The following is a 12,900-nucleotide window of genomic DNA, read 5'->3' as shown; positions in this document are numbered from 1 at the left end:
CAGGAGAAATTGTAGGGAGTCAGAGGAGGGAAAAATAACATTGGGAGGAATCAGGGAAGGCTTGATGAAGAGGTGGCATCTGAAAGTGGTTTAAAAGATAGGTGGATATGAAGAGGGGCAATTTCAGGTAGAGGGCATAGCAGCCATTCGTTCATTTGTTTAGCGAATATTTATTGAGAGCCCACTATATGGGAGACACCATTTATAGGTGGGTATATAGCAGTGAACAACACCAACAAAAATCTCTGTTAAATTCTGGTGATGGTGGGAATATACTATATAAGCAAGTGGTATAATACAGCAGAGATTGGTGCTATGAAACAAGTAAAGCAGGGTAGGTGATATGGAGAGGGCCAGGAAGACTGTAATTTGAAATAGGGTGGTCAAAGAAGGCCTCACAGGAAATTCAGGATTTAAGGAGTGTCTTACAGGAAATAAGGGGACAAGCCCACCCTATAACTGGGATAGAGTGTTGCAGGCCAAAGGACTAGGAAGTGCAAAGGCCTTGAGGCAGGAACCTGCCCAGCAAAGAAGAACAGCAAAGAGACCAGTGTGGCCAGGACGAAGTGAGCGAGGGAGAAAATGGTGGGATTCAAGTTCAGTGAAATGGCAGGAGGGCCAGAGAGTCTAAGCATGAGCAAGTGTGTATGGCAGAAGTTTGTGGTGCATTTTATAAGAAAAGAGGACCATCCAATGTGGTTTGTGGCCTAGTGTCCGTAGAAAGGATGAATGAGAGAGAGACCTGGAACAATTGACTGGAGCCAAATTGTGGAGGGCCTCAAATGTCAGGCTGAAGAGCTTGCATTTAATTCAGTGGGAAAGGCAGAGCTTCACAGGTATTAGCCTTCAAACACCAGATTCATGAGGTGATAGTATATGTCACTTTCTCCTCTCTCCTTTCCCTCCTCCTTGCTTTATCTCCATCACCGTCCTGAGGCCTGAAGTAGGCAAGCAGAAATGTCAAGCATCACAAGGTGGGTACAGTCCAGGGATAACCATTGTGCTGGCCTCCCCTCTCCCATCTCAAGCCTTGATTGACTTCTTGGTGGGAAGGAGATCCCTGCCTAATACTCAACAGCTTTCTTTTACAGAACAAGTTTTCATGTTTTACTATATTGTCGGGAAATTTCTCCTTACCTCTCACTTAAATCCCTTTACATTTGGTTTATTCCTTAGAGAAGCAAGCGACTCTTCCATCAACTTGGGTTTCAAAAGAGAGCAGAAAAAAAAAATAAGCCTCATATTGGAAAACCTCTGTTGCCCTCAAAGAAAGGAAGTCAATATTTATTTATTTTTATAATCACCAAGAAGCCCCTTGTCAAAGAAAAGTCAGATATCACTAAGCATCAGCACATTTGCCAGAAAGGGTAAAGCCAGTTATAAATAGCCTTCTAAAATCAATTGATTGGAGTTCAGGCTTCTATCACTAAAAGAAGAAAACGTTCTGCATTATAATAAAAGAAAATCCCAATCATAGAACCAAAAATGCAGCAATCCAGAGCTTAAATAAGCACCTCTGACTCATAGGGAAATGGTTTTTCTACATCAGGAGCCAATACTGTCTCTATAATGATGCTTTAAATTGGACTTGTAATTCAAAAACCAATGCTGTAGGTTAAGGTTTCTGGTTTTGACGAGTACTTTTAAAGCACTGAGAAGCTGGGGGTATTCTGAAAGAAAGGGAGCTCCATAAGGCAATTAATTATTGCCATGTGTTTCTGGGTGAACGCTCTTATACAGCGTTCTAGCAATTGAAACTTTCAGCTATCACTTCAGCTCATTTGTGGCACAAGGAAAACTGCTCTTTTTATTAAGATGGCCTGGCAACAACGTGTAATTTTGTAGTTTATTCTAGATCACCAGGGAAAATTTTAAGTATCCTCAACATCAATTTACTGTCAAGTATATGGTACTGCTGTCTCAGTATTTGAAAACTAGCATATGCATAACTTTTTATTAACCAGAAAGCTGGATTAACCAGAACATCATTTTCCTTAGCCTACCCAATAGCTGATCTTTTAACCAAGAAGAATCATGTTTTACCAGAATGTATTGTTACAGAACAAGAACAAACACCAGGAGTAGCTTTATCATTGCACATCGTGGACAAATATCCTTGTAATCTGCTCAACACTTAAAGATGAAGATTTTTAACAAAATTTTAAAACCCTATCTTAGTCAATTCAGGTTGCTGTAACAAAGATACCATAGATTGGGTGGTTTAAACAACAAATATGTATGTCTCACAATTCTGGAGGCTGGAGGTCTGAGATTAGGGTGCCAGCATGGTCAGGTCCTTAGTGATGGCCTTCCTCCTGGTCTCATTGTGTCCTCACATGGTGAGGGGGAGAGGGAAGGGAAAGGGAGGAGGAGGGAGAGGGAGAGAGAGACAGCTCTCTGGTGTCTGTTCTTATAAGGGCACTAATCCCATTAACAAGGTCTCCACCCTTCTGACCTAATTACCTCCCAAAGGCCCCACATCGTAATACCATTACACTGGAGGTTCAGATTTTGACATATGAATTTTGGGTGGATGCAAGCATTCAGTCCATAACAAATCCCTACTCTCTAAAAATGCCTGCTTTAGGCAGGTGGCTTAGCTTAAAAATGCCATGAGCCTCCAATAAGAACTGCCCCCAACACCCAGCCCCATACCGCCCCCAATAGAAGTCTTTACTTCTTAGAATATAAAACATCTTAGGAATTTGGGTAGTTCTTATTTACTTCCCATCAAGATACCAAAGAAAACTCACACTTGTCAAAAACATCACTAATTAACTTTCAGAAAATAAAATTTCACTTTGTTGGACTTTGACTGCATGCTGGTTATTTTAGGTCATACACGTCAAAGCAAAGCAGCAAAGCCCCATGCAGAACATACTCGGAGAGGAAGCAGAAAACCTGAGAAATTTTTCTGTTGCTGCTGTTGTTGTTGTTTTTAAAATCCTGGTTCTGCTATTCATCTGTTCCTCATTTGGTATCTCTGTTTTTCTCTCTCTAAATTGCCTTGGGAGGAGGGGGTGGTGAATATTGTCACCTGACGAGGATAAGGTGCAGAATAATAAAAAAGTGCCTGCAAAGCATTTAGAATGCCTTGGAGATAAATACCAACGAGCTACTATTATAGTATCATTAATAAGCTAAAAATAATAATCAGACACATTTGGTGAAAATGCTTGGAATGCTGGGCTAACATAAAATACATCTTTCATAGAAGAAGGAATGGATTTGGATCTTGATATTTTTCTTTCTTTTCTTCCTGGTATTGCCATTTCATCATGAATCATTGCAGACATCCATTCTCAGGTCCTCTGGGTCAATTTCCTTATGTGATGACCAGAACTCAAATTTGTTTCTCTTTTCCTTGTCATGGTCACAAGCTCTAGATACAATAGTGATCCAATGAATTCACTCCAGATGAACAGAACCATTATCAATTTTGAATCTTTCTAAATCTTTCAATTATAATGGGTCAATAAACAGAACTTTGTCTTTCATATGCCAAAACTTCATATAAGAATGCTAACACCTTTTCAGCAATTTAGAACCTCTGCCACTTTAGATCGTCTTTCACTTCTCTTGTCAGGATTATGGCATAAAAGTGTTATGCTTTAAATTATTTATCATGTCACTTTTTAGAGTCATCTCTTTTTTTAGCTGAATTAAGAGATTAGGAGCATTGGAATAAAATAACCCAGGGACTTTGAAATATACAGTAAGGTGAAATTATTTTTAATGATACCTTTGATTTATATTTTAATTTTAAATGTCCAGATAAAGTGGTATCATTAAACATACTTTAACTTTTTATAATAAATCAATCGTACCTTAATTATTATGTTATAAAGTAAGAACACATAAATTATTCATACATATCTACTGCAAATTGAATTTCTAAAACTATTTTCCATATTCTGGTCTCATCTTAGCCACTAGTGGAAAATAGTCCATTTCACAGCCACTGCTAATATGACACAGTTGGCAGTCTTTACTTAGAATAGGCTTAGGAGTGAATGAAAAGAGAAATGTCAATGTTATAGAATATAGATCAGATGAGAACATACTTCCAGTGAAATTGAGCATTTATGCAATAACAGAATAAAGAATGAGTTCTCAAAAATGTTACCATTGACTAAAATAGAAATTAGACATCCAAATATTTTAGATTTTGTTTTTTGGGGTTTATTGATTTTACGTTTTATTTTTTAAATTAACTCATTATTTGATAACTTTGCATTAAGGACTTGCCTCTCCCTCCAGGTTTGCTCCAATTCACCTATGCGCTTTGCTTTATCCCCTAAGGGCCTTGGTGAGCACAGAACCCTCACTTGACGCCTAGTTAGGTGTGAAGAACAGGCAAGGGTGAGGACCAAGAATCAGTGATGTGATGGGAGCTATGGATCCAGCCCCTTACAAGGTCACAGTTTTGCCTCGCTGGTGTTCTCCTAGGCTGGCGCAGAAATAGAGATGAAACAAAGGCCCTATTTAACCCCTCCTTTCAGTACCAGTTGCCATGCCACAGAAGCCCTCCCACTTGCATCACGACCCAGGCGGGGGAATCTTTCACAAAAATGGTCAATTTGATTCTCCTCCTCTTTCCTTTTGGTACCTAGCCCTCAGGAGCCCAAGCTGCCTTCTGGCTCTCCAAGGGTTCCCATTTAGCCACCTCACCTAGGCCTTCTCTTTCCCAGCAGCACTCCACACTTGAAACTTTCCCACTTCTCCTCTCACCCTTCAGACTGGACCTTCCCTTTGCTTCAGCCCCTTCAATCTTTGCTATTTGCAAACTGAAAAGGTGCTCAGGTGAAAACAGGTTGTTGTAATACACATAGTATTCAATGGTAACAGGAGCCCTTTCTTTATCCCTAAGAAGAGCCCAGGAATGTCCAGCTCTTAGCAAGAAGGGAAATTATTTCGTGTGGGGAATTGGACCCCTTCAGTCACATCCCCCACAGTGCTAGATTACCCAAAGGCACACAAAGCACTACTTAAGGCACCAAGAAATTGGCTATCCCCACCTACTCCCTTTCCAAGAAGAACAAATTCTGAAAGATGTTGGTATTTGACAAATAAAGGGGGGGAAAGCATTGATTTAGTCATATGGGAGAAAATTCAAACTTTAGAAACTTTCTTTCAGTTATTTTAGAGTTTGGAGTTTTTTGTGGAGGGAGCCATAATCTTAGTGCTTAGGACCTCTAAAGGGTCTGACTCTTCTAGGTGGGAGAAAGTAGACTGCTACAGCCATTGCCACCACCATTTCCCCCTTGTAAGTTCAGGCATGTCTAAGGTGCAAGGAGGAGGAAAACGCAAGCTACAGCACATGGAACCTGGTGCGCGCACAGGAACAATACCTCTAGCCCATGGCTCCAGGCCCTTTAACTCTCATCAGAGGGCCTGGGATGGCTCTCCTTTGCTCCTGGGATATACGTTAATGCCTTAATGCCAAGCCGAAATGATTAGTCCAACTGTGAAGGAGAAGATTCTTTGGTGACACACCTAACTCTGGCCCTTCCCTTCAAATGTTTGTCACCTTTGGAGCTTGCTGTCCCTAACTGCTCCATTGAAGCTCATCAGCCAAACAGGGTTATACTTCTTCTTTCTGTCTTTGATTCCCCCCTCCCTGCTTTCTGCCCTCCCCAAAAAGCATTAAAATAAGAACTCACTTGTTAAACTCATTTCTAATAATGAGTTTGAGGGGGTGGTCCTTTGCAGAAATAACATGAGCCTGGAAATCAGATAAACTTGGATTCAAATTCTAGCAGCACCAGTATTTATGAGCTATATTACTATGGGCAAAGTAATTAGCCTCACTGTGCCTCAGTTCCTCGTCTGTATGATGGGTATAAAAATCATCATACCTACTTCATTAGAGATTCTTTTGAGAATTAAATAGTATATCATATGAGAAGCACTTATCATATTGGCAGATAGATACTCAATAAGTGTTAGTTCCTTTTCCCCCTAAATGAGAAAAGACATATATATTTGACTAGTGAAGTTACAACCCAATGTCGATGGTTTTTAATTCAAACAACAAAATATTTATGGACCATCTACTCTGTGGCAGGCACTCTTCTAGGTTCCAGGGATTAGCACTGAACAAAATCGACAAAATCCTATAACCTCATGGGGCTTATATTCTAGTGGAGAGAGTTAGACCCTGAAAAATAGACAGGTATGTATATGTCACATGTTGGTAAGTGATATGAAGAGAGATAAAGCAGTGACAAGGGAATAGGTTGTGTAGGGCAAGCAGGGAGAGTTGCAATTTTATTTTTTTATTTTTATTTATTTTTATTTTTTTAAAGATTTTTATTTTATTTCCTTTTTTCTCCCCAAAGCCCCCAGTACATAGTTGTATATTCTTTGTTGTGGGTCCTTCTAGTTGTGGCATGTGGGACGCCACCTCAGCGTGGTTTGATGAGCAGTGCCATGTCCGCGCCCAGGATTCGAACCAACGAAACACTGGGCCGCCTGCAGCGGAGCGTGCGAACTTAACCACTCGGCCACGGGGCCAGCCCCGAGAGTTGCAATTTTAAATAGGGTGCTCAAAGTAGAAAGACCTATATACAAATCTCGGGGAAGATCATTCCAGGCAAAGAAGACAGAAAGTGCAAAGGCTGTCAGGTGGGAGTCTGCTTGGTGTGTTCAGAGAACAGCAAGGAGACAAGCGTGGCTGTAACAATGTTAGTGAGGGGGCAGTAATAGAATCTCAGAGAGGTAAGGAGTGAAGTCAAATCATGTAGGGCCCTGTGGGTCATAGTAAGGAATTTGGCTCTTACTTTGAGTGAGATGAAAAGCCACTGGTGAGTTTTCGAGAAGAGCAGTGACATGATCTGACTTGCATCTTAAAAGTCACTCAGTGGCTGAGATAGTAGAGGGAGAAAAGGAAGAAGCAGAAATCCAAGCAAAAGCTGATGGTGGCTTAGATTAGAGAGGTAGCAGTGGGGATGGAGAGAAGTAGGCTGGTTATGATACATTTACCTATGTCAAATGGTAACAAATTCTTCGGAGAATACTAAATTAGTGTAAGAGGGAAAGATTGTTGGGGTCTGGGTAGGGTTTACAGGGAAGTCTGATGCTTATAGAACACATTGCAGGAAAGGAGGACAACACTGTGAAAAACGTGTAGAAAATCCATTTGGGACAGACATCCTCGCAGGGCTTTGTGATCCATCTAGATCAGCTTTTCTCAACCCTATCTGTGCATTGGATCTCCTGGAGAAAGTTTTTAAATGAGACAAAACAAAACAAAGCAAAGACAAAAACAGGAAGCATCAATTTTCCCAGGCCCCATTCCAGATTGATTGAATCTGAATCTGTGAGGGTTGGGGCCTGGGTATCAGTACTTTTTACAGCTCCCCAGGTACTCCTAAAGTACATTCAAGGTTGATAACCACTGACCTAGATATGAGTCTGGCCCTGCCACTCAACGTTAGGAAGAGCTCCAGACGGGTTCCACTCCTGGGAATCCTAGTGAGTTAGTTGAATCCACTGCCTTGATCATGTGATATGTAATCTCAGAATGCTGCCACAAATCAGGGAATTCCAAATCCCTCTAATATTGCTACTCCCCACTTTGCCAGTCAGCCCCTTCCCTTCCAATGAAGTTTGCTTTCTCATAGCTGTCCAATTCCAAAACTGGACTGAAGCTGCCACGTGAACAATCTCTCCTGCTGCTCTACCCATACCATGTAGCAAGGCTCCTTCCTCTAGGAAACTTTGCACAGCAGCAGAATGTTCCCCCGACCCCATCTACAAACATCCACACTTAGAGCTTAAAATACACCTCAGAAGTGCTTTACTCGTATGAAAACAGTAGTTCCCAACATTGATTGCACATTAGAATCACTAGGAAGGTTTTTAAAAAATACTCAGGCTCGGGCCTCATCCCAAACCGATTTAATCAGAATGTATGGTGATGGGGCCCAGCGATCAGCATTTTTTTAAGAGCTCCCTAGCTTTTTCTAATGTACAGCCACAGTTGCAAAACACTGTTCCACATCTATGCTTTTAATATCGGTCCTCTAACTTTACAACTCACAGTTTTGTTTTTAAATCTCTTTTCTACAGTTTACCTAGGGAGCAAGATGAAGATCTCTTATGCTAAGAGATAATAACCTTAATAACACTAACAGTGGTGTAACAAGGATGGGACAGTGGAGGAACTGCCCTGGGTGCAGACAATAAGTGGTATATTTTCTGTAAAGAATTTTAAAACAATAATAAAATTGACTAAAAGTTAGTTTGCTTTTTGTTATCACCATGTGCCATCATTTCTAAACAATGTTAGTGATAAAATCTCCTCACAAGGCAGATCGCTCCCACTGCCCTCTCCTGTTAGTATGCCTCTGCTAACAAATAATCACTTTCATAACCAGGTGGGGGAAGTGCAATTGCTATCAGTTGGTTTCAACTGTAATTTCACAATGGAGAGAACAAGAAAGATATCTTTGCATAAAGAGTCTTCCAGAGCTGTTAAGCAACTTAGGGAGAGAAGGAAGGCATTCTTTAACTATGCTAGCTTTGCATAATAAGCTCCCCCCGTTTTTTGCAAGAGAACAGTGATGTTTGAATAAGAGCACATGATAGATGGCTAAATGTAATATAGGCACACCCTGCTTTGTAAAATTGATGTAGTAGATATGATGAATTGGCACACAGCATTCATTTCTGCCTTCTAGGGAGTCTATCTGTAACAGAGATACTAGAAGACTAAAAACTCCAGGGTTCGCGATGCAAATTAGGAAAATTTAAGTGAGGTGGAGACTCTTCTTGCCACTTTGGCCATTGTTAATTACCAAAAGCAAGATGTGGAAAACCTTGGGTCTTGCTGCAGCAACATTCAGGGTTCAATCATTAGATCTGTGAGTATTGAGAGGTAGTTGTTGTAAGAGCAGTGAATTCCTTATGGCTGGACTGCAGACATGTCAATGTGGTCTTAAGGTCAACTTTAAAGTTCCACTCATGGTCTCCTCATTGCTGTCACTCCTCACCTTCCTGAACATAGCAGAGTTAGCAGTACCCCTGATGGACCAGTTTGACAGTGTTTATTGGGAGTCCTTCCTAGAAGCCTAGTCTAGAGCCTTCTTTTCTAGATAAGAATTTTCTAAGAACCTGATTGCCTGTATTTAACCATTTTCTGTTTAAAACAGCCAGAGTGGTTCTGTTTCATATAAATGAATGCTAACTGATACAGTATTTGGTACTGATCAACAAATATTTATTGAGCAATTATTCCAGTGAACATGACAATAAAAATCCCTGCCCTCAAAGATCTTACAATCTTGTGTGAGGGTACAGAAAATAAAAATAAATATATTTTAAAAAAGTAAGTGATATAGTATGCTAGAAAGTGATAGTGCTGTGGAAGGACTGTAAGAGGGATAGGGAGTGCCAGGGTTTGGAGAAGGATGAAATTTTAAATGAAGTGGCCATAGCATTCTTCACTAAGAGGATAACATTTGATGGAGACTTGAAAGTGATGAGCACCCATACTAATTGATCAGACATCCATTCTAATTGGTCAATGCCTCTGACATAACAATTGAAAAAATTATTAAATATTACACTTAGAAACTGGGACAATTCATAACAATATGAATACTCTGAACCTCCAAAGTCCACTGAATTTCCTTTGCCAGAAGAAGCCTCTCCTCATAAGTCAATGAAGGTGGTCCAGCCCTCCTGAAATATCCCACAGTGCTACCACCCCTCAAAGTCTGACCTCTGAGGAGAAGGATAACATGCAAAAAGTATTCCAAGATTCTGTTAATTTTTGTCAGATAAACTGACAATATTTTTCAGATAAAGTGACTGAGAAATATGTGTAGGAATGGATTTAAAAATGCGAGGCAAGGGAAGAATATAAGTTTTTAATAGGATTTGTAGAAATGGGTACACCTAAAATAATCTCTAATTTCAATGTGCTAGCTCAGACAGCTGCATGTGATTTATCAAGGCCAATCAAGGCAGAAGCCCTGGTAAAACCCCTGCACTGTGGGCTGAAACACAAGAGAATTGCACCCCAGGATTCAGGATAAATTGGAAGTAAAACAACTTTCACATAGATAGCAGCTAAGCTCTGAGTCATTTTGGTGATACAGAAAACCTCAATCCTAGTATTAGATCAAGATGATTCCACATTGCTAGTGTTCCCAGGCATCTGGAAAAAGCAACAGAAAATAATCCATTTCTGAAAAAGAACATTATCTCAAGCTTCACATTATTTCTAAAAATAAATGTTTTAGTACAGTATCTGGCATAATGAAATATAAACCAAACCAGATAATTTGAACAATAAATAAAAGAAACAAGAGAACATAAAAACAGACCCACAGAACTCCAGGTATTGAAATTTTCAGACATAGATTTTTTTAAAAACTATGTTTACTAGTTTCTAGAAGAAAAGGGAATTGATGAAAAACTTAAACAGAAAACAGGGGCAGGGAAACCCACAGCAGATTTTTAAAAATAAAAACTCCAGAAATAAAAAATGCAATAATTAAGAATAAGAATTAATGGCTGAGTTAAACAGAGATTAGATGCAGAGGAAGAGAAGACTCATGAACTAAAGTACAGTTTTCAAGAAAATATGCAGAAAGATGCATGGAGAGGCAAAAGTATAGGAAAACAAAAGGTAGGGCAACAATTCTGCTTCTGATTATATACTCAACAGAAAAGCATGCACATGGACATTGAGAGACATGCATAAGTATGTTCAGGGATCCAGTGTCAAGATGGTGGCATGGGTAGACTCTGAACTCACCTCCTGCCATGGACACAACAAATTTACAACTACTTTTGTAACAATTACTCCTGAGAGAGAACTGAAAACTGCATAAAAATAACCCCCACAACAAGGGACAGTGCTGAATGAGGTGAAACAGGCAGAAATTCCTTTCTGGAGAGGAAAAAGCCACAGTTTAGCCATGATGCTTCAGCTAGGAGCAATCTTAAGGTAGTGAGCCTTTCCTGGAGGAGCAGGGGATCTGACAGGGAGAGCTTTGCCACAATAAGCAGGTTTTAGACTCAGCACAACTGAGACAAGTGTCATAATATCTGGCTTTGCTGGCTATTAAAAAACAACAGTAAATACCCCAAGAAAAGCCATCAGAGGTAAGGGGTAAAAAGTCCTGCTCTTAAATGGACCATGCACAAATTCACCCATTTCAGAAAGTAACATAAAATCACATAAAATAACATAAAACCAACAATGGTTGAGAAGAGTTTCCCTTGATAGGCTCTGGGTACATCTCAGTGACAGGTGAGACCTCCCCAGGCTGAGACCAGCTCCCCAGGGACAGAAACATTGGTGGCAGCCATTATTATGACCTAGTACAGGTGTACTGACACAGACACTGGCAGATGCCATTGGTGTTCTCCCCAAGGTCTGTTAGTGTAAGGGTCTACCCCACCCACTAGAACACCAATTTATTCCACCTCAGCCAGGGCAGGAAGCCTACCCTAAGGACTGACTCCACCCCTCTGGAAGGTCTCAGGCAACTTGTGGGCCCTCATAGGCACAGTGCCTGGAACCTCCACAGCTGAGTGAGTAGGTCTGCCTCTGCAGGGCAGGGCATGCACAAGAGGTGGACCTACATTGGTGAAGTGTGTGAGGCCACTACAGTGGGGTGACTGGGACCACTTCAGTGGGTGAGGGCATGTGCAGGGGTCAGGACTGTGTTGATGGGGTGTGTGGCCCTGCAGACGGTGGAGCTTATGAGCTGCAGCAGACTTGTGCTTCTCAAACAGCCACATACAGGATCAGCCCCACCTTCCAAAACCTGAAACAATTGGGTGCTCCCATGCCTGGGGTCAGGCCTACTCATCTGCACTCCTAAGAGAGTTGGCAACAGCATTGCAGGGTGGAGGCCTACAGCAATTGCAAGTCCTTGAACCTAGAAACCAGCCACGCTGGGGACCTACTAACTTAAGAGAAAAACTGCAAAGGGAATGTGTTATTAGACCTTGCAGCCAACAGTGCAGGGGCTCCTCATGCCTGATAAAGTGACTGAAGGGACCATAGCAGCCACACGCAGATAAGCATTACAACCAGCTGGCCAGGGAGACAGTCCAGACTCCTCAGGCGCCTACAGTGAGAGGAATCCTGCCATAACAGAAGGATACATGTAGCTTACACAGGGGATACTCCTGGAATATTTCGAACTGTTGACAAGAGGGAAGCACATTGCTGGGACTCATAAGGCATCTCTTACATAAGGCCACCTTTCCAAGATTGGGAGATGTAGCTGATACACCTAATAGATAGATATAAGCAGAAAGAGGCAAAATGAGAAGACAAAGGAATACATTCTAAATAAGGGAACAGGACAAATCCTAAGAAAAATAACTAAAAGAAACAGAGATAAACAATCTACCTGACAAAGAGTACAAACTAATAATCATAAGGATGCTCATTGATGTTGGGAGAAGAATGGATGAACTCAGTGAGAACTGCAACAAAGAAGTGGAAAATATAAAAAAGAACCAATCAGAAATGAAGAATACAATACCAGAAATGAAAAATTCACTAGAGAGACTCAAAAGCAGAGTAGATGATACAGAAGAACAGATCTACAAGCTGGATGAAAGAGTACAGGAAATCACCCAAGATGAACTGATAAAAGAAAAAAGAATTGAAAAGAACCAGGACAGTCTAAGGGACCTCTGGGATATCAAGCACACTAATATCCATGTTATACATGTCCCAGAAGGAGAAGAGAGAGACAAAGGGGCAGAGAACCTATTTGAAGAAATAGATGCTGAAAACATTCCTAACCTAAGGAAGGAAATGGACAGCCAGGTACAGGAAGCACAGAGAGCAGCCAACAAGATGAAGCCAAAGAGGCACACAACAAGACACACTATAGTTAAAATATCAAGAATTAAAGACAAAGA

Source organism: Equus asinus, chromosome X (genome assembly GCF_041296235.1).
Source record: "Equus asinus isolate D_3611 breed Donkey chromosome X, EquAss-T2T_v2, whole genome shotgun sequence".
Lineage (NCBI taxonomy): Eukaryota > Metazoa > Chordata > Mammalia > Perissodactyla > Equidae > Equus > Equus asinus.
Note: the sequence above shows the minus strand (reverse complement) of the source record.